At 36.0% G+C, this 22,694-nt stretch overlaps 1 protein-coding gene across 2 annotated transcripts in view; it reads left to right on the top strand.

Moving 5' to 3' along the window:
• The window catches only part of mdga2a (MAM domain containing glycosylphosphatidylinositol anchor 2a), a 388,587-nt gene that overhangs the window by 329,586 nt on the left and 36,307 nt on the right, over nucleotides 1–22,694 (top strand). The gene's annotated exons all lie outside the window — the stretch shown is intronic.

Raw genomic sequence — 22,694 nt, 5'->3', positions numbered from 1 at the left:
CTGTGCAAAAAACGCCATTTTTTACCTTGTGCGTACACATCATTCATTGTTTACAGAGCATATTGGCCTCTCAAAATGGAAATTACTTTGCTTATCCTGATTCTGGCAACCGATTCAAAACTAAAAGATTATGTTTCCTTGTGCAAACTCATCTGGGAGTGTTGACTTTTCACCGACTACATTGCCAGAGCGTGACGCGTCACGTGAACGCGCTCCATATTGATGAACGTTCCAGTGGATCAGAAGTAAATAATGATATAAATACTGTTCAGTTTCCTGCACAGAACAATCGTTATGTGTCTTAAGACCTCAATGTATCGTCATGAGCCACAGGGTTTAATTTTGTTTTGTCTGTGTATGTGTTTTTTACTCTTAAAATTTGGTAACTATTGACTGCCATTATATGACAGACTGCAATGGTCTGAGTTAAAAAATCTTTGTTTGGTCGGCGCCGATAGCCTTGTGGGCTGCGCGCCGACATACAGCGCCATTGCGCTCCGAATCCCGACTCAAGGACCTTTCCCGATCCCGCCCCCCGTCTCTCTCCCACTTTGTTTCCTGTCACTTCTGATCTGTCCTATCTCAATAAAGGCAAAAAATGCCAAAAATATATCTTTAAAAAAAATCTTTGTTTGTGTTCTACTGAATAAAAAAAGTCACCTACATCTTGGATGCCTTGGGGGTAAGCAGATAAACATCACATTTTTATTTTTGGATGAACTATCCCTTTAAAAGATGTCCTGGCTCTTCCAAGCTTTATAATGGCAGTAAATAGGTGTTGAGATTTAGAAGCAAAATAAAGTGCATCCATCCATCATAAAAAGTGTTCCACATGGCTCAGAGGGGTTAATAAAGGCTTTCTCAAGCAAATCGAAGCATTTGTTTTAGAAAAATATATAGTTTTAAAACTTTATAAACCGTAATCTCTAGCTTCCTTTAACTGTCGTACACGTTCACGAGAGAGTGGCGTTCCAGCGGATTGTTTAAATTGCATTTTTAAGGTATTTATTTGTATTTCTTGAATAAGTTAGTAGGTGAATATAATTTCTGAAGATTTTTTTTTTATATATATAAAAGTGTGTTTTATTTTAACAGCCACAATCAATGCAAATTAAATGCACTGTCTCGTCTGTGAAAAAGACTATGGGAGAAGGGCTGTGCTTGTCGCAATATGTAATTGTTTATAGACTGTTCATATCTCTATTGTTTTTGTCTAGCGTCCATGCCTGTGTGCAGAATGGTGTGCACAATTGCTTATGAAGGCAGTGCTAAATTAGTATTGAGTTAGAACAAGTTCAACTGTCAACATCCTACACATGTAGGATAAGTCAAGGAACATTATTAGGATTCATGAGAGATGTTTATGGTTACTGTTGACGTTGTTCATGTCGGTGAAACAGATATGTTCTGTTTATTGAGTCGGGCTAATATTTGACCAAGAGCTTTAGCGCTCTCCGATGCGCTGTACTGTTCTGCCTCGGCGCGTGTGGTCACGCAGAGCAGTGCGGTTGTCAATTACAAGTCATCATCGCACTGTTCTGTCACCCTCTCCTTCACACTTCCTCTGCTCAGCTGGAATGGCAGCGTCCACGGCCATTTATAATGACATCATGTGGGGTGATTTATTCCTTGTCAGATTCGCCTTTGCTAGTGGCTGCCTACTGGTGCTCAAAGTCAATGCAAAGTACATGTAGCACGTTTTGCCTTGCCATGCTACTGTTGTTGTTGTTGTTGTTGTTGTTTTCACTGTATCCTTTCCTTCCATTATGTTTGTCTCTCCCTCTCATTCTCTCAGGCTTTTTGCTGTTTCCATCAAGGTCTCTGCCTTGCCTGTATTCCGGGATTGCATTATTAGTAGTGTTTACTAGTCTTAACACTCTGCTTTTAATGCTCAAGGGATTGCTGAGCTTGAGATGAATTTTGGGTTGCGCATGAGCAATATCGGTTTCTGGGCAGTTGATGCAAGAGATGTCCATGAACCTATTTTTAATGATATCATTTTAGGTTAAAGGTATCCACCTTATTTTTCCTGTAGGAGTTGGCGCAGCCATTTGTAAATGTTTTGGGTCTGGCTTCTGGTCTCATCCAGGTCCAGCTATTTTTAACTGTACAAAACTAATTTTGCTCCTTGATATTGCAAATTGGTGTGTTTTCCCATATTATTTTAATGTGTTATCTTAATTATGAACACACTGGTTTGTAGTGCAAAGAGTTTTACCGTTTTCTGCACGTTGTTATTCTTCTCTTTATTTCCCTATAGCAGCTAATGAACAGGAATTGCCCATAGGCTTGCTTCCGTGTTGAAGAATAAGGTGGATTGTTCCAAAAACTTGTGGTCATCATGTTCTCTAGTGTTATTACCAACCCGAATACTGTCAGTTTTTCCAGGAACTCAAAAATAGAAATTGCTTGGAGCTCTCTTTTTGTACATCAACAGTTACTGACCAGAAAGACACAATGAAAATATTTCATGCTATTTTTTAAACGTGTGGTCTAAATTGCAAGTCTTCTGAGGCCATATAACTGCTTTTATGGTACTTTTTGGTGTGATATATTTTTTTTTTTCCCCTAGATCTTTGGGGCTGTAGTCTATATCAACAGTTGGGGTTGGTAACATTTTTTCATGGTTTTGAAAGAAGATTCTTATGTTGAACGAGGCATAAAATATGTGACCCTGGACCACAAAACCTGTCTTAAGTAGCACGGGTATGTTTGTAGCAATAGCAAAAAATACATTGTATGGGTCAAAATTATTGATTTTTCTTTTATGCCAAAAATCATTAAGATATTAGGTAAAGATCATGTTCTATGAAGATATTTTGTAAATTTCCTACTGTAAATTAAATTAAAATTTATTAAAACTTAATTTAATTAGTAATATGCATTGCTAAGAACCTCATTTAGACAACTTTAAAGGCGATTTTCACAATATTTCAATTTTTTCGCACACTTAGATTTCAGATTTTCAAAAAAAAAAATTGTATCTCGGCCAAATATTGTCCTATCCTAACAAACCATACATTAATGGAAAGTTTATTTATTGACTGGTTATGACTGGTTTTGTAGTCCAGGGTCACATATTATTGCAATTTAAAGTAACCGTTTTCTATTTTAGTATTTTTTTATATTATTTATTCCTGTGTTGCCTTTTTAGCAGCCATTACATCACAGTTTTTAGTGTCACATGATCTTGAGAAAACATTTCTATGCTGATTTAGTGCTCAAGTAACTTTTATTATTATTGTTAATGTTGAAAACAGTTGTGCTACTGCTTAAAGTGATAGTTCACACAAAAATGTAATTCTGTCATTGATTACCAAACCTGCAAGACCTTTGTTCATCTTCTGAACATAAATGAAGATATTTTTTATTTGTTATTTTTGTTATCTTTGCGCACAAAAAGCATTCTCATAGCTTCATAAAATTAAAGGGTTAGTTCACCCAAAAATGAAAATGAGCCCATGATTTACTCACCCTTCAGGCATCCTAGGTATATATGACTTCCGTTCTTTTAGACAAATTCAATCGGAGTTATATTTAGAATTGCATGGGCAGGTGTTTCTCTTCATCAATCCAAAACAAGTCCAATAAAGTGCCTCACGTGGCTCCTGGGTGTGAAAAAAGTCCAAATCGGTGCATTTTTGTGAGAAAAATATCCATATTTTAAACATAATAACCACTTTAATCTAGCTTGGCCAACTAGTCGTACACAGAAGCAGCTCCAGATGGATGATGTAGGACATCCGCGTTACCAACGTTTGTTTACAGGAGCAAAGGAAGCTAAGTTTCCTTACTTTAGGAAAACCAGTCTTTATTCACCCCCCGGAGCATTGTGAGGCACTTTTATTATGGATAGAAGCACTTTATTGGACTTATTTTGGAATGGTGAAGAGAAACACCTGCCCATGCAATTCTAAAGCTTGGAAATGCCTGGATCATTTTTCATAAGAAGGAAGTCATATACACCTAGAATGCCTGGAGGGTGAGTAAATTAATGGCTAATTTTCATTTTTGGGTAAACTAACCTTTTAAGGTTGAACCACTAATGTCACATGGACTGTTTTATTAATGTTCTTACTACCTTTCTGGGCCTTGAATGTTTTAGTTTCATTGCTGTCTATGCAGTGTCAGAAAGCTCTCAGATTTCATCAAAAATATCTTAATTTGTGTTTAGAAGATGAACAAAGGTCTTACGGGTTTGGAACGACATGAAGATGAGTAATTAATGACCATTTTCATTTACACTTTTTACAGGATTCTTTTAGCAATGTCTTAACTGATCAATTTAACTGACCCCACACTTTTGAATGGTAGTGTATTTTAGGTTCTGTAACTGTTCATTATTTGTTTTTTTAAATCACTTTTGTCTTCACAAGTCCTATAAATTACTTTTTCAAAGTACAAATGTATTTCATTCTCTCTATTTATTTTGGGTCATAAAGGCTACATGTGTAATGATTATAAAAGAATCAGCAAAATGGTGTTTAAAGCGGTTGTAGATGCAAAATAGCATGTCACACCGCAGCAAGCCAACTACCCATCTGCATGTGTCCACTGGAGTGTAATGATCTAGTGGATAGACTGAAGAATCAAAAAATAATAAAAATCCATGCCTCCCATAAAGTCCATGTAGTGTAGCCATTGATGTCCTCCATTAGTTTTGCTAATAAATAATTTGAGGCATGTAGCAAACAGCTGACTTTTTTCAAAAGACGCACATCACAGGCTAGAAAGCAAAAGGCTCTATCCATTTGAATTCAGATGATCATTATTTCCCAGCATCTGTCACATTTCATATTTACCTTTATCAGCAGAAAGCATTTAATTCATTAACTTTAAAAGAGAAATAACAGCATGCGTGTCATTTGCACTATAGAGAGGACGCCTTGTACTATCCTTGATGACTTCCCAACTGAAAGCACACCTGGCACTGCAAAGCGAGAGAGAGAGAGTCAAAAACAAGAGAAGGGGCAGAAAACTAATTAACAGCTGTGTCCGGTGGGACAAAGCTGCTGTAATAAGATAAGCTTTACAGGAGAAATCAAGGATGGGACCCTCGCGAACAGAGGTTAGCTGTGTGAAGCGATTGCGGGGGCGTCCGTTCTGTGCTTTCGTGTGTCTGTGTACACGTGTGAGTGTGGAGCTGTGTTTTGTGCCTGCAGTGGGTGGTGATTGACTCATCTGTTCTGATCATGATGGAGGAGTCTGGCCTCTTTGCTAATTCCTTATATTCTCTCTCTACACGGCCCCTGCGCATCCTTTTTTGTTCGCCAACTGTTGTTCTGCAGTTTATTTGTTCTGTTTAACATGCCGCTTTTCCCCTACGTGCTCATCCATCATGTTGTCTCGCCTGGTCACCTGTCGACGCGAGCGCCGTGCAGCGCTCTGTGAGCTCATCGCCGCTTTGGCTAGTGACATTTCCAGGACGCGACGGGCAGGGGAAGTCTTAGCCTGACAATCCTAAATGAGAGGGTTTGGAGTGCGCGCAAGCTAACGGAGACGCTGCCAGCCAAGCATATTAGGCAGCGCTTCAGTGCCTAACCCTGGGACGGGCAATTTCACTGCGGGGGTCTGGCGTGTTTATGGATCCCCTAGGAATGAGATTGCTTACCCTTGCTTTTTATAGCCTTCACGTACTATATTAACACTCTTTGAGGCTGTGAACGCGGACAGAGTGATAAAAATGATGATTTTAAATATCTTTTTTCTTTTTATGTAATTTCTAGTAAAAAATGTTGAACGGTGTAACCTGCGACTGGGATTCTTCAATGTGCGTTGCTTGGTGGATAACAGGCTTTCAGACTGATTGCTTGTTATTTCCTTTCGTTCTGTTCAAAATTATAGTGGAGAAAAATATATGCCAAAGGTAGAGATTCAGTAAGAATCTGTTTAAACCTGGTATAAAGATATTCTGTGGTCACTTGTGATCTGATTTCAAGGAGACAATTTCTTATCTACTATGTTAGTGTTTTACTGTATTTTGATAAAGCACAACAAATACGCATTATTGCTTCAAAATACTTTTTAAGGATGTTTTCCTGTTTTTTAAAGAGATAGTTCACCCAAAAAACAAAAATGCATTATCATTAATCATTAATTACTCACCGTCATGTTGTTTAAAACCCATAAGACCATTCATCTTCAGAACACAAATGAAGGGGGGGGGGGGGGGGGGTTATTTAATCTGAGAGCTTTCTGACCATGCATAGACAGCAACACAACTGACATGTTCAATGCCCAGAAAGGACCTAGCAGGCAAGTCATAAGACTTTGAAGTTTCGGCTGCGACATCGGGTGACCAAAATTGTCAAGTCAACATCTAATGTCAGCTAAGGCTGCAATGATTCCTCAATTTGATTTGAGTACTTGATTTAAAAAAATCTCAAATTGCATTTTGCCTGTATCGAGTAATTGCCAAAATACCAGAAGTGGTGCATTCCACATATTAAACTTGTTTAAAAATCATAATAAAGCATATCCTCCTATTAAAGGAGAAGTTAACTTCCAAAATAAAAATTTACAGATAATTTACTCACCCTGTTGTCATCCAAGATGTTCATGTCTTTCTTTTTTCAGTCATAAAGAAATTATGTTTGTTGAGAAAAACATTTCAGGAAATCTCTCCATATAGTGGACTTCTATGGTGCCCCTGAGTTTAAACTTCCAAAAAGCAGTTTTCAATGCAGCTTCAAAGGGCTCTAAACGATCCCAGCCAAGGAAAAAAGGGGTCTTATCTAGTGAAACGCTCAGTTATTTTCTAAAAAACAATTTATATTTTAACCTTAAATGCTCATCTTGTCTAGCTCTATGTGAACTCTGTGTATTTCGGTTCAAGACAGTTGGGGTATGTCGAGAAACTCCCATCTGATTTTCTCCTCCAACTTCGGAATCGCCCTAAATCACTGCAGAAGTACCGACCCAGTGTTTACAAAGTGAACGTCCTTTACGAAAAAAGGGTAAAACAGTGATGTAGGATGATTTTGAAGTTGGAGAAGAAAAGAAGATGGGAGTTTTTCGACCTACCCTAATTGTCATGAACCGGAATACACAGAGTTCACACATTTGAGGTTAAAAAGTATATAAATTGTCATTTTTTTTAGAGAATAACCAATTGTTTTGCTAGATAATACCCTTCTTCTGTTCTTTTGGAAGTTTAAACTCGGGGGCACCATAGAAGTCCACTATATAAAATGTTTTCCTCAAAAAGCATAATTTCATTACGACTGAAGAAAGAAATACATGAACATCTTGGAGGGTGAGTAAGGGCGTGAGTAAATTATCTGTAGATGTTTGTCCTCGAAGTGAAGAATTCACAAACACTACAATTCAATTAAATAAATATATGCAATGCAGGTTTAATATACAGTATATGCTTTAATTATTTCTATGCGTGTAGGTTATATATATATATACGTCAGAGCAGCTCCGTTGACAGTAAATGCTGCTACACAAACTGTTATCATTTACATGAAGCATCTCAGACTCAATCTCTGCATTTTGTTGTGAGTTTGGGTTTATTATAATGTTCATCTGGGAATGCAACATGCGCTATTTCATCAGATTTGTAAGGTAAATAATTTTAAACCTACGCTAAAACAGAAGAATACATCAATATCTTTCTCAATATGCTAACTGTTCATCACAATTTCAAAATAAACTCATTCAGAGTTTTGACATCCACATATTTAAAAAATTACAGTGGCTGTAGCTTTTCTATCACAAAGAAATGGCCAAATATTAAAGATTAACTGGAAATTTGAATTAAATGTTGTTTAGTCAATTTTAAACAAGGATTAGATTGTGCAGTAAAGTTTAAAAACAATCGTCAGGCCATTGGTGTCCATCTGCAGTCATTTGTTATAATGAGTAATATACATTATATCTATTGTTTATAATACATTATGTATTTTAACAGTTTTGTTCTATAAAACTATTTGATTGTTTGCTTTTGAAACTAATTATTATCGCCTCATTGATCTTATATACTGTATGTATTTTTAGTCATTTTAAAGGCTATTGTTCACTTAGGTCTATTTTATTAATTAAAAAATGTTTTATAATTATCCAATTACTCGATTAATCATCAGAATAATCGACAGATTACCAAAATATTTGTTAGTGACAGTGATATTTAGTTGTTTTTAGGTTGTGTAACCAAAGTCCAACGTTAGGTCAACGTCAAATTGACGTCAAATCCTAACATCAACCTGATTTTCATTCTCAAACAAAATGCAATGTCTATCCTATGTTGGGGTCCAACATCAACCTGATGTTATATTGACGTCAGTGGTTCAACCATAATGTTATGAAGCTACTAAAATACCTTTTCTGCACAAAGAAACAAAAATAACGACTTTATTCAACAATTTCTGCTCCACAACCACAGTTGTGGCTGACGCCGGCGTTCTCCTGAACAAGCATCGACGACTGACACAGAAGAGAAGAAATAGTTGAACAAAGTCATTATTTTTATTTTCTTTGCACACAAAAAGTATTTTTGTACCTTCATAACATTACTGTATGGTTGAACCACAAAAGTCACAGGGACTATTTTAACGATGTTCTTACTACATTTCTAGGCCTTGAACATGGTAGATGAGATGCATTTTTGGTTGCGGTCTGGCTGGGATAGACATACAACCCCATAAAGATTTCTGCATATTCACAGACTGTGTGTAGAAATTCTGTCTTTTACTCTGATATGCGAATGGGTCCTTAAGGATTATTAAAGCCACAAGAGCACTGGTCTCACAGCAGCAGTAAAGGCCAGCATGCAGCCATAGTTATGAACAGCCCTAATGTTTCTATGACCTCATTTTTCACTACACAGCCTACGTACTTCAAGTTTAACGAGCCCCCTTAACATTTTTTCTGTGCTTATGGCACTTAACACCCTGTTGTAAAAGTCATCCTAACTTAGATGACATATAAGGTTACACCTCTGCAGTGCTGCAAGTTGCTTCAGCTTTATGTTTAGGGGATGTTATATAGCACGCTGTATAACGATTCATCTTTAATTAAAGGGATTCCAGAGTTTACTTTAATGGGAATTAAGTGTCTTTAATGATATTGTTTTTAGCACTATCTTTAGCTCCCAGGCTAGGGGAGAAATACAAGCCTCTTTTACTGCTGCAGTCCAACATTGTTTAGTTTCCCAGCCGTGGTAAAAGCATTTGCACATAAAGCTCCCAGATCCACATTATAAAAATCTAATTCCTCCGAATTCCTGATAGAAGACATAAACCAAATTTGGCTCCTGAAAGTGTGAAGAGATGTTTGCTGTGAAAAATACTCATTGTTTCTCATTTCCAAAGCCTTGTTATTGTTTTTTTGTTTCTTGCAGACCTTAAATCAGTTCAGGAAATATTCCATTTCATAAACAAGGTTTCACAGAGTTTGTTTTCTCATTTGAAATGAACTGTTTTCTTATCACAAGTAAATACGTAGGTTGGTGTCCAATGTAAAATAGAGGCACCGAGCACCCGTGGGATGACAGGTGACCCTCAGCCCCCCATTTTACCCCCAAGAACTTGTTGTAGCGTGTTTGAATTGCATTCGTGCTGTAAGTGTGTCATCATATCTCTGCAATGTTTCAACAGCATTGTGAAAATCTCTCTATTGATCATACTTTCCATGTAGTGCTGAGATGAAGCCTTTTACCTCCGGCTGCTTCTGGGATTTTGTTCTACGTTACTTGCTCACTCTGGCTTTAATGTGTTGAATATGCCTGCGCTACTTTTGTTTTTAAGCAAACTAAGTACTTAGTTTTTTTTTGTTTTTTTTTTTCAATGTTAAAGTACATACTCCTACACCATTTTAATGTGGTTTCCCAACTGGGATTCATGGGGGAGCTGCAGGGGGTTCGTGAGTTTATGAAAAACAAATAATTAAATAAATCGTAAAATTGTACAATTAAAATAAATAATCTAAAAAAAATATCATTTTGAAATAAAAGTATTTGAATGTAAAATAAAAAGTTAAATGTGAAATATTTTGTGTTTACTTGCATGTCATGTCACTATTAAATGACAAAAAAATGTAAACATGACAATAGTTGCAAGATTAGCTTAAAATCTCAGGGGTGACTTTTAAGTAAATATTTTTTTCCTGTAAATAATTAATTTGAAAACCCATGTCTGTAAAGGATGGCTTGTTAAAATATAAAACATTACTCTTGGTGAGCAGTTTGATATGTACATTTCTAGTTTGATCAAAGACATTTGAAGCTGGATTGCCTATAAAAAGTGGGGAATTGACTGCTTTATGTGAATACTTTTACAAATGCATTCCATCAACTAGTTTTGCCAACAAAACTGAAAAGCATTTTATCGTTTTGGCAAGCACTATTCTGATTGGCTGATTTTACACAAGGGCATACAAGGATTTTAATCATTCCAGTTACTAAGATCTTTGTTCAGAAGACACCTATTAGCAATATTAATACAAAATGTGACCCTGGACCACAAAACCAGGCATAAGGGTATAAAAAAGCGTTACATGATGTATAGTTTGTTAGGATAGGACAACATTTGGCTGAGATACAACTATTTGAAAATCTGGAATCTCAAAATATTGAGAAAATCACCTTTAAAGTTGTCCAAATAAAGTTCTAAGCAATGCATATTACTAATTAAAAAATAAGTTTTGATATAATTACACTAGTATATGTACAGAATGTCTTCATTAAACATATCCTATTGATTTTTGGCATAAAAGAAATATCGATCAATTTGACCCATACAATGTATTGTTGGCTATTGCTACAAATATACCCATGCTACTTACAACTGTTTTTGAGTTCCAAGGTTACAAATAATATTTTGAAAGATTTTCAGTTGGGGTTGAATGTTTTGCTCTCCACTGAGTTTCTTGGTGTAGACAAAGACATTCTTTAAGATTTCTTCTTTTGTGTTCTACTGAAGACATAAAAGTAATAAATTCCACTGACCCTGCTCGTGTGATGACACATAATGCTTCTGTTCTGATCTATTCACGGAGTCTGACAGTGTCTGGAATCTCAGAGTCAGGGCCGCCCTCCGCCTTCAATCCCTTCTGCACACTCACATAGTGCTGCTTCAGTAGTGAACTCAGCAGGGCGCACTTATCAGATCTCTTCCCCCACATGACTTCCTCTTTTCCCCTCTGGTCTCAAATCCCATACTGTTCGCCCTCGTAATTCCCTCTCTGATAATTTAACGTCTGTCTCATTCATTCTCATACATATATAGATCAGTAGCAGGCCCTTGCCTTTTGAAATTTTTACACCTTTTTTATACCTTTAACAGTAAATTACACTATCAACAAGAACATAATACTGTAATGTTGCTGTATGTTTATATGAGCATACTGTTTTGTAGAATTTACATATGATACCAGTTCAAACATTTGGGGTCAGTCTTTTATTTATTTCTATTCAGCAAGTTGAATCTCTTGTAGTTGGCCACCAGGTTTGCACACATCTCAGGAGGGATTTTGTCCAACTCTCCAAGTCACTAGGGTTTCAAGGATGGCGTTTGGAACCTTCAGCTCCCTCCACAGATTTTCTATGGGATTAAGGTCAGGAGACTGGCTAGGCCACTCTAGGACCTTAATGTGCTTCTTCTTGAGCCACTCCTTTGTCCCTTGGCCGTGTGTTTTGGGTCATACCCATCCACAACCCATTTTCAATGCCCTGGCTGGATTCAATGCCCTGGCCCTGACGGTACATGGCCCTTTCCCTCATCCTTTTGATGCGGTGCAGTTGTCCTGTCCCCATAGCAGAAAAAAACATCCCCAAAGCATAATGTTTCCACCTCCATGTTTGAAGATGGGGATGGTGTTCTTGGGGTCATAGGCAGCATTCCTCCTCCTCTAAACACGGCGAGTTGATGCCAAAGAGCTTGCTTTTGGTCTCATCTGACCACAACACTTTCACCCAGTTCTCCTCTGATTCATTCAGATGTTCATTGGCAAACTTTAGATGGGCCTGTTCATGTGCTTTGAGCAGGGGGACCTTGTGGGTGCTGCAGGATTTCAGTCCTTCACAGCGTAGTGTGTTACCAATTGTTTTCTTTGTGACAATGGTCCCAACTGCCTTGAGATCATTGACAAGATTCTCCTGTGTAGTTCTGGGCTGATTCCTCACCATTCTCATGATTATTGAAACTCCACAATGTGAGATCTTGCATGGAGCCCCAGAACGAAGGAGATGAACTGTATTTTGTGTTTCTACCAATTGTGAATAATCACACAAACTGTTGTCACCTTCTCACCAAGCTGCTTGGCGATGGTCTTGTTGCCCATTCCAGCCTTGTGTAGGTCTACAATCTTGTCTCTGACATCCAGTTCTTTGATCTTGGCCATGGTGGAGAGTTTGGAATCTGATTGATTGTATAATCAATGTATAACTTTTTTGAAATGCATTTTTCTGGATGTTTTTGTTGTTGTTGTTATTCTGTCTCTCACTTTAAAATTAAATATATACCATTAAATTTATAGATGGATCATTTCTTTGTCACTGGGCAAATGTACATATCAGCAGGGGATACATTTTTTTTTCTCACTGAATATGACTTTCTTATCTTAGACAAATATAATCGGAGTTATATTAAAAAATGTCTTAGCCCTTCCAAGCCTTATAATGGCAGTGAATGGCTGTTGAGATTCTGAAGTAAAATAAAGTGCATCCATCCATCATAAAAAGTGCTCCACACGACTCTGAGGGGTTAATAAAGGCCTCCTGAAGTGAATTGATGTGTTTGTGTAAGAAAAAATATTTATATTTAAAACTTTAAAAGCTGTAATCTCTAGCCTCCACTAACTGCCGTACACCCTTTCACGAGAGAGTTGCTTTCCAGCAGATGATGTAGGACATAGGCATAGCATAAGCTCTGGTGATAATATGCCAGTCTCGTGAGGACCGAGTTTTGTTTACAATATACGACAGTTATTGGAAGCTAGAGATTATGGTAGTAAAGTTTTAAATATGGATATTTTTCTTATACAAATGCATCGAGAAGGCCTTTATTAATCCCCTGGAGCCATCTATCACTTTATGATAGATGGATGCACTTTATTGAACTTTACTGAATCTCAACACCCATTCACTTCCATTATAAAAATTTGATGATATAACTCCAGTGGTATTTGTCTGAAAGAAGAAAGTCATATACACCTAGAATGGCTTGAGGGTGAGTAAATCATAGGGAAATTTTCATTTTTGGGTGAACTATCTTTTAAAGCAGCACATAATACAGTGAAGATCGATTGATACAACGACTGATTGACAGTAAAGACTGAGGAAATGGCTGCTGAAAATGCGTCTTATCCATCACTGGAATAAATTAGCTTTTTAAATATCTTAAAAATAGAAAAGAGTTATTTTAAATTGTGCTACTGTTTCACATTATTGTGTTTAGTATTTTGAATCAAATAAATGCAGCCTTGCTGAACTTATTTAAAACCATTAACAAATCACATTTTCAGTATTTTTAATTGTTTTCATGTAATTTGTTAAGCCATTTCCTCCAGTATGGCTGATGGGATAGAGGGGCATTATCGTATTACTATGCTAATTAGTCAGTCCCAGCTCTCTTGTGTCTCACCATTCCCACCTCACACACACGCTTTGGGATCTCAAAGAAGGCAAAAGAAACATTGCTGCCTTCTGAAACCCTGCTCAGGTTTGGAGACTTTTGCTTCCAAGAAATGAACAGTTTCTGCATTATTCAGTTACATATTTTGTAATATTTTGGTTATATTTGTTATATTTGGCCTCCTTGGAGAAATCGCAACTGATGCAGATACACAAACACACACATACACTGTTTGCATGCTAATACAACATCAAGGCCTCCACACACAGTAAAGATTCAAGGACACACTTCTGCACCTCCATGCACACAGTTTCACACTGAGACGCACACACTGCTGACGTGTTTCTCTTTCAATCTGTGAGGTAAATGACAGTAGGCCACTTTTTCACACTGTGAATTGTTTGTAGAGAGGGACAGCGTGCTAGGATACACTTACACATTTACAGTACCATAACAAGAATATGTTCATCTCCATTGCAGCAATGGATTTATGTCGGTACTGTAGCAAACAGCACTCGGCAGTCATCAAACTGGCCCGCAGGCTAATTCAAAGACTTGCCTGACATCGACGCGTGGCCGTTCTCTGGAAATATGCAATTTACATTACACCGGATGAAGCATCTAAAGATACAATGTCCTTGGGCCTACGCGTGGGCTAACGTTAGCATACAACCTTATTTACAAACGGAGCTCGTTGATATTAGTGTGCATTATGACAAAATAAGTCTTGTGTGAAGTCTTATTACCGGGGGCACGCTGGAGCGGTTACACTGATGAAAGCGATTCATATTTTGCGTGCGCAGGTATGCGTGTATGTGCATATGGTTGGTTATTACAGCTTCCAATCTCTCGTTCTCATTTTAAGTTAGAACTCAAGTAAATGTCCATTTTTCAGTCTCTGCTGTTAAAAAAAGAAACTGAAGCAAATGACAACAAGGGATTTGTTGTATCATGATTCTAAACTGCATTAGAAATGCAGCGGACACAAACTGACATCAAAGGATTAGTTCACCCAAAAATTTAAATCTGCTGAATATGTACTCACCCTCAGGCCATCCAAGATGTAGATGAGTTTGTTTATTCATCTGAAGAGATTTGGATTCTCTGCAGTGAATGGCGCTGTCAGTCTAAACAGCTGATAAAAACGTTGCAATAATCAACAAGTAAACCATACGAGTCAAATCCAACAATTAACATCTTGTGAAGGAAAAAGCTTCATCTTTATAAGTAACGAATCCATCATTCAAATGTTTTAAGCTTCAAACTATTGCTCCTATCCATAATATTGCTTTCTCTAGTAACAGTAACAAGCAAAAACAGTTCTAAACAAATATGTGACCCTGGAGCACAAAACCAGTCTTAAGTCGCTGGGGTATGTTTGTAGCAATAGCCAAAAATACATGGCATGGGTCAAAATTATTGATTTTTCTTTTATGCCAAAAATCATTAGGAAATTAAGTAAAGATCATGTTCCATGAAGATTTTTTGTAAAATTCCTACTGTAAATGTATCAAAATGTAATTTTTGATTAGTAATATGCATTGTTAAGAACCTAATTTGGACAACTTTAAAGGTGATTTTCTCAGGATTTTGATTTTTTTGCACCCTCAGATTCCAGATTTTCAAATAGATGTATCTCGGCCAAATATTGTCCTATCCTAATAAACCATACATCAATAGAAAGCTTATTTACTGAGCTTTCATATTATATATACATCTCAGTTTTGTACAATTTAACCTTATGACTGGTTTTGTGGTCCAGGGTCACATATGTGACCCTGGACCACAAAACCAATCATAAGAGTCAGTTTTTTTAAGCTTTCCATTGATGTATGGTTTGTTAGGATAGGACAATATTTGGCACGAGATACAGCTGTTTGAAAATCTGGAACCTAAGGGTGCAAAAAAAATCTAAATATGGGGGAAATCACTTTTAAAGTTGTCCAAATGAAGTTCTTAGCAATGCATATTACTAATCAAAAATTAAGTTTTGATATATTTACGCAAATGTACAAAATATCTTCATGGAACATGATCTTTACTTAATATACTAATGATTTTTGGCATAAAAGACTGGTTTTGTGGTCCAGGGTCACATACACTGCCGCTCAAAAGTTTGGGATCAGAAAGATTTTTAATGTTTTTTTTAAGAATTCTTATATGCTCATCAAGGCTGCATTTACGATCAAAAATACATTAAAAAAATATTATTAGAGTTTAAAATAATGGTGTTTTATATTAATATGCTTTAAAATATATTTTATTCCTGTGATGCAAAGCTTAATTTTAATTAGCCATTACAATGTTGAAAACAGTTGTGCTGTTTAACTTTTTTTTTCTTTTTTTTTTCTTTTTTGGAACCTGTGATTCTTTTTTCAAGATTGTTGATGAATAAAAGGTTAAAAATAACTGCATTCATTCAAAATATAAATCTTTTCTAACATTACAAGTCTTTGCTGTCACTTTTTATCAATTTAACACATCCTTGATGAATAAAAGTATACATTTCTTTCAAAAAAGAAAGAATAAAAATGTACTGACCCCAAACTTTTAGATGCTAGTCTATATTGTTACATAAGATTTAGATTTTAAATAAATGCTGTTTTCTTCAACTTTTTATTTGTTAAAGAATCCTGGTGTGCTGCTTAAAATATTAAGCTGTTTGACATTGATAATAAATCAGCATATTAGAATGACTTCTGAAGGATCATGTGATGCTGAAAATTCTGCTTTGTATCACAGTAATAAATTACTTTTTAAAATATATATACATAGAATTCAGTTATTTTAAATTGAAATAATATTTCACAATATTAAATTTTTTTCTATTTTTTTTTATTAAATAAATGCAGCCTTGATGAGCATAAGCAACATCTTTGAAAACCATTAAAAATCATACTGATCCCAAACTTCTGAACAACAGTGTATGTTAGTGGATTTTGATGTGAGAGGACAACAGGGGATGAACTTTGTCACTGAAAGAAACATTATTATTGTTAATGGCCTCATATTTGAACCAGAAACAATGTCAAAAGATAAAAGACCTGAAAAATACATTTGTTTCATCACTTGTGGATTATTTTGATGTTTTTCTCAGCTGTTTGGACTCTCAATCTGCAGAGAATCCACTAGTGAGCAAGTGATGTTATGCTACATTTTCCAAATCTGGTCAGATGAGAAAACAAACTTGAATGGCCTGAGGGTGAATACATTTTCAGCAACTCTTGATTTTTGGCTGAACATTTCCTTTAAGTGCACATGAGGAGCATCAATAAAATGCTGGTTTGCATCATTTGACTGCATTTGTAGATGAGTTAGTCTATATTTGTGACCCTGGACCACAAAACCAGTCATAAGGTAAAATTTTACAAAACTGAGATTTAAACATCATATGAAAGCTCAATAAATAAGCTTTCTATTGATGCATAGTTTGTTAGGATAGGACAATATTTGGCCGAGATACATCTATTTGAAAATCTGGAATCTGAGGGTGCAAAAAAAACAAAATACTGAGAAAATCACCTTTAAAGTTGTCCAAATTAGGTTCTTAAGAATGCATTTTACAAATCAAAAATTACATTTTGATACATTTACAGTAGGAATTTTACAAAAAATCTTCATGGAACATGATCTTTACTTAATTTCCTAATGATTTTTGGCATTAAAGAAAAATCAAAAATTTTGACCCATACAATGTATTTTTGGCTATTGCTACAAATATACCCTAGCGACTTAAGACTGGTTTTGTGGTCCAGGGTCACATTTAGTGAGCCTATGTTGCTCATAACTCACAATAAAGAGAGTTGACAGTGTTTTAGCGTGCCATAGCATGTTTCCCAATGGAGATATAGAATAGATGACGTTTCTATGTTTAGCATTCGCCGTCCACGTGACTCACGCGTAGATATAAGCCAAGGTTTTAGTGCTGCAGGGTGGAGGTACTTAAATATGCATTAAGGAGATTTTTGAGATGTTCATAGATCAGCAGTGCTTCACCTTTTGAACTTGTCCAGATGAACCTGCTGTGAGGAAAGTTTCATTTCAAAGTTTAATTCATGAAACCTTCTGTTTGAGATCAGCACATCTTCACCTTTGACCTTGTTCGTAATTAAGCTGCTATCCAAATAATTTGATTTCATAAACTTAGTGTATTAACACTTGCAAAGAGTTCTTTTATTAACTTTCCTTAGGTTGCCCCCAAGTATGCACTGAGAACAAAATCATCATAATTTGCTTTAATTGCCACGTTTTGAATTGCAAATCAGCCCCCTTTTTTTTCCTTAGATATCTTCGATCAAATACTAATGAGGTTCTTATTTACACAAAATATAATTTCCTTTCTCCCATGTGGAGTTGATGTATCTCAGTGCACAAAAAGGTGTTTAGGTTAGCATTTGCATAAGGGCAGAATGTTTCGTTCTCTTCATATCAACCCCCCTTCCTCCCTTCATCCCCAACTCTTTCTCTGCTCGTCTTTATACAACAAGATTTGCTGAACGATGTCATGAATGAGAAGTGAGCCCAGTTGCCATAGCAACAAGCCATTTTACCTCCGACCGGCAACATATATTACAATGCTGAACAAAAAAGGTAGAACAAATGAGGCAAAAGTACTTTCGATGAGAGCAGGTGAATTGGGATGTTTTTACTTTGTGTTACATTTGAATCGCAAAGACAGCTGTTATTTAGCGAGTGTAGCACCCACCTTGTGTAACCAGCAAGTTCCAGTGCCGCTAGAGAGATTATTTGACCTTTGCTTTTATTCATAAGAACAGGGATGGCGAGTGCTGATGTAGCAGTGCTGTAGAAGATCATGTAGATTTTCATTCAGGCTGACTACGAATTTCAGCTGATATCGTAAGTGGAGTTTGTTTTTCCTGTGGATTACTGGGGCAGTTCCTCTTAAAAGGTTAACACAGATGCGTGTGGGGTTTTTTTTAATTAACCTCGCGTTTTGAGGATAATGTTTCTCTGTTTCTCGGACCAAAAGAAGAGGCCTGTATTCCTCTCTGATGATGGTATTTGAATAAAGGTCATGTTCAGAGGAAGGGAAATGTCAGGTTTGTATGTAATGCAGAATAGCCAAAAAATGCCTTAAATTATGCTGTGTGCTCAAACGCGAGTGGCGTAATTGTGCTCGGTTTGATTCGTAATCAAAATTCATTGCCAAACTGCAACAGACCCATGATTCCGAAAGGGGAAAATATATGCGGTTCTGAGCACAGATGGTGTACAGAAAAACCAAAAGGGAAACTCGAACGCTGTATTCAGAATTCTTAAGCTATGATAATGAGAAGAAGATGAAAATGACTTTATAAAAATATAATAATGCTTCTCTCGCAAGTGACCCCAGAGAAAGCCTTTGGCTTCGAGTCTCCGCTGATTGTGAAACTTTGCGGTTTCCTTCTGCTGTTGGCAGCTGTGCCACATGTGTCTCAGAGTAGCGTTGTGATGAACCCTGTCACGATGTGAATCCTCACAGAATAGATTACTGGCCTAAAGAGAAGTATCATATGCTGTGCTGCTTTGCCAATACTGTAGGTGTGAGTTGAAAAGGGATAAAAATAAAAATAATGTCATTATTTACTCACCCTCTTGTCTTACCATGTCATATATAGCAGTGTTTCCCCTAGGTTTACAGCTTCCGGTACTTTAGCCTACTTTCTGTGTAAAAACGAAAACATTTATTTCAGTGAAAACTCTCTGTTTCAACATTTGAAACAATACGGCCCTACAATCTTTTTCTTTTTTTCAGAAATTCTTTTTTTTTTTTTTTTTTTGAAGTTTTTTGATTTTCGATTTTAAATGAAGGCATTAAACATTTTTTTTTTTTTTTAATCAAATGAAAATTAAACCCTTTTAATTTTTGGCAAACAAACAGAGGTTTACTGTTAAAATGAATACATGGAAGAAAAATTGTGTGAATATTCAGTTTAAAAAGTTAATAGTTAAGTGTTTTTTTTCTACAATTGAGTGGTTAATCTTGTTGTAATATTTTCTTTTTATCATTTAATTGTTTTATTTAAATTGGCTAGAAATAGGAATATATAAACACCTACATTATACTGTACAAAAGTAATACAAGACTAATATAGACACTCACTACAGCTCTGCAGATTGGGTTTATCTGTTCATGTGAGACGCAAAGGCCAAAAATTACTGGGAACGTCACTCGTACGCCTCAGTATTTGTGTAGTAAACAAAACCGCGTCTCCGCCATTCATACATACAGAGGCAAACCGAACATGCAGGATTCATATTTAAACCATCTTTTTGTGTTTCAGTATTGACAGACACTAGTCCATACCGCAATTCGAATTAAGTGACAGACTAACTTTTAATTTATCCATCCAAAAATCGTCAAATTCCGTGGCATTCCACGCTATAGTAAATTCTGTTTTTATGAATGGACTCCGCAATCCCGTCCGTGTTTTCACAAAGGAGAAATTGTAGACGCGCAACCATGTAGAGACAGAAATTACATGCTGTCGTGTAAATAAGATAAAGAACATAAGGCTATTTAGTTTGTTTAATAAAATAACAAGATATATACCTGTTCTATAAGTAAAGTAACGTAAAGTTAAATGACTTCTATATTGTGATTTGACGCTATATACAAAATAAAATTTACTTGACCTTCAAGGGGGGCGGAAGGTGCCGTTGGGGAAGCAGGCCGCCCCCCTAATATAATGGCAGGGGAACACTGTTTAGTACTCAAAAGGAGATTTCTTAAAGGGGACATCAGATGCAAAATTCGCTTGGTTAACATAGTGTTTGCAAACCAAAATAGTCTAAATTTTGAAGCATTTTGCATATATCTGCCCTCAGCCAGTTGTACGCTGTCTGCCATTTTCTCCGCGCTCGAGCAGCTGTAGGGACAACAATGTCTTGTAAGCAATGCAGGTGTTTTGCATTTGGATGTAAAAGTTAACATAAGAGTCTTTATTTCCTCCCAACCTGAGAGCTACTGAGGACACAGTGGATTAGTTTAGTTTTTAATGGTAACGCGCCACCAAATACACAAAAACAGAAGAGGGGTGAAGTTATCATTTAAAGAGACATGCACCGAAACGTGTCGCTGTGAACAGAGCTGTTTTTGACTAGGTAAAAAGTTGTTGTTTTACATGGCCATTGAGGAAAATTTGCATTCAATGTCTCCTTTAATGTACTAAGTTTGAATATGTGTAATATTAAATACTTGTGATTAGCTAGCTGCTGCAAAAGTAAATATGATCAGTGATTAATTTTTTTTTCTCATCACAAAAGGCTGTATTATATCTTTGGAAGATGTGGAATATAGTGTTTGTAATATACCACTTGAGGGTTCTCGGTTTGTTTGGATTTATGATTTGTGGTTATGTGTTTAAGTAGAATGGGTTTTGTTATGTGACTCTTGGTGTCATTTCTTCCAAATTTTAAATGAGAATGTTGTCATTTAGAGCATTTTTGCATAAAATGACAGACAGATGGTCAAAATAACAAAAAGATGCCATGTTCATTTTTAGACACAATACCAAGTTTTAACTTTTAATACCTTTTAACTTCACAAAATTGAAGAAATCAATATTTTATTGGAATAACCCTGATTACAACAAATGAAACTTTTGATACATTTTAACTTCAGAAAAGTTAAGAAAAATTCTATAAAAATGCCTTCATGATTAAAATCTGTTGCCAAGCTGCAATAGACCCAAGATTTATGGAAAGGGGAAAATATATGTGGAATATATGTGGTTCAGAGCATGTTTTCAGCTGTGGATTTGGTTCATTTTTAGACAAACGCAATTCCAAGTTTATCTTTTAATATGTTTTAACTTCAGAAGAGTTAAAAAATCAATATTTGGTGGAATTACCCTGATTTTCAATCACAACATTTTTCCATGGCTGTACATATACAGTATTCAAACATTTGGGCTTTTAAACATTTTGGTATGTTTTGAAATGCATCTCCTGTTCACCACTGCATTTATTTGATCAAAATTACAGTAAAAACTGTAATATTGTTTAATATTTTTACAATTTAAAATAATGTTTCTGTTTCAGCATACTTTAAAATGTCATTTATTTCTATGATAGCAAAGTTGAATTTTCAGCTTACATGACATTTAGAAATCAATTTAATATGCTGATTTGGTGCTCTAAAAATTTCCAGGATTCTTTGATGAATAGAAAGTTTGAAAGAACCATAATATATTGAAAGAAACATTATAATTGCCTTTACTGTGACTTTTGATCAAATCAAATGAATTCCTACTGAATAAAACTAAAAAAAACAAAAAACAATAAAAAATCATTGGACCCTTGGTCACTATTCACTTTTGTTAAATGGAAAAATAGCAGTTTGAACATTCTGCCTAACATTTCCTTTTTGAGCTCTACAAAAGTTGAAAATCATACAGAAAAGCTTTTAAAAAATCATTTTGGACTGAACTATTCCTTTAATCATGCCATATAAAAAGTTTAAAAAGTATAAAGCTGAACTTACTTTCAGTTATTTCGGCATAGACACAAGTATTGATGTTCTGCAGTGAGAAGGATAATTTTTTTAATGTATATAGTCAGCCAAGGTCACTTTCTTGGATCACAACAGATTATTTTTCAAATTCCACAGATTTAAGTTGGGTATTATATCGGCGTAACCAAAGTTGAAGTATTCCATCAGAGCCGGTCGGTTCTTCAAGGTTGTTTTGTCAGGCCGTGTGTGCTCTCTCCGCCCCTGTGCTCTTCACACTCTCCTTCAGTGTGAGGGCTGTATGCTTCAGTATTGGCCCCTCACATCCACAACAAGGTTTAGAGTGTCTTGCTCAAGGATGTGTTAAGATTTGAGTGCTGTGTTGGAAGAAACAGAAGGTCCCTGGAGCTGTGCACACTGAACCACGTGAAAAAAGCAGATGCGTTTCAGTTCTTTAATGAAATCTCACCCAAATGTGGTGTTGAAGGATCCTACATGTCAAGTGTTTCACACTATAGTGTAAAAAAAACTTGACGTTGGGTTTTTCTCGTTTTTGTTCAGAGAAGGTTACGAGTCATTTTTTGGTATGCAGAAATGATCTGTGATTCTCTTCAGTGGGGTTTAATTGAGTTTCGGGTTTAGCAGCTTTACATAGATAAGATCAAATG

This window comes from Garra rufa, chromosome 21, assembly GCF_049309525.1.
Source record: "Garra rufa chromosome 21, GarRuf1.0, whole genome shotgun sequence".
Classification (NCBI taxonomy): domain Eukaryota; kingdom Metazoa; phylum Chordata; class Actinopteri; order Cypriniformes; family Cyprinidae; genus Garra; species Garra rufa.
Note: the sequence above shows the minus strand (reverse complement) of the source record. Positions and strands in the feature narration are given on the sequence as shown.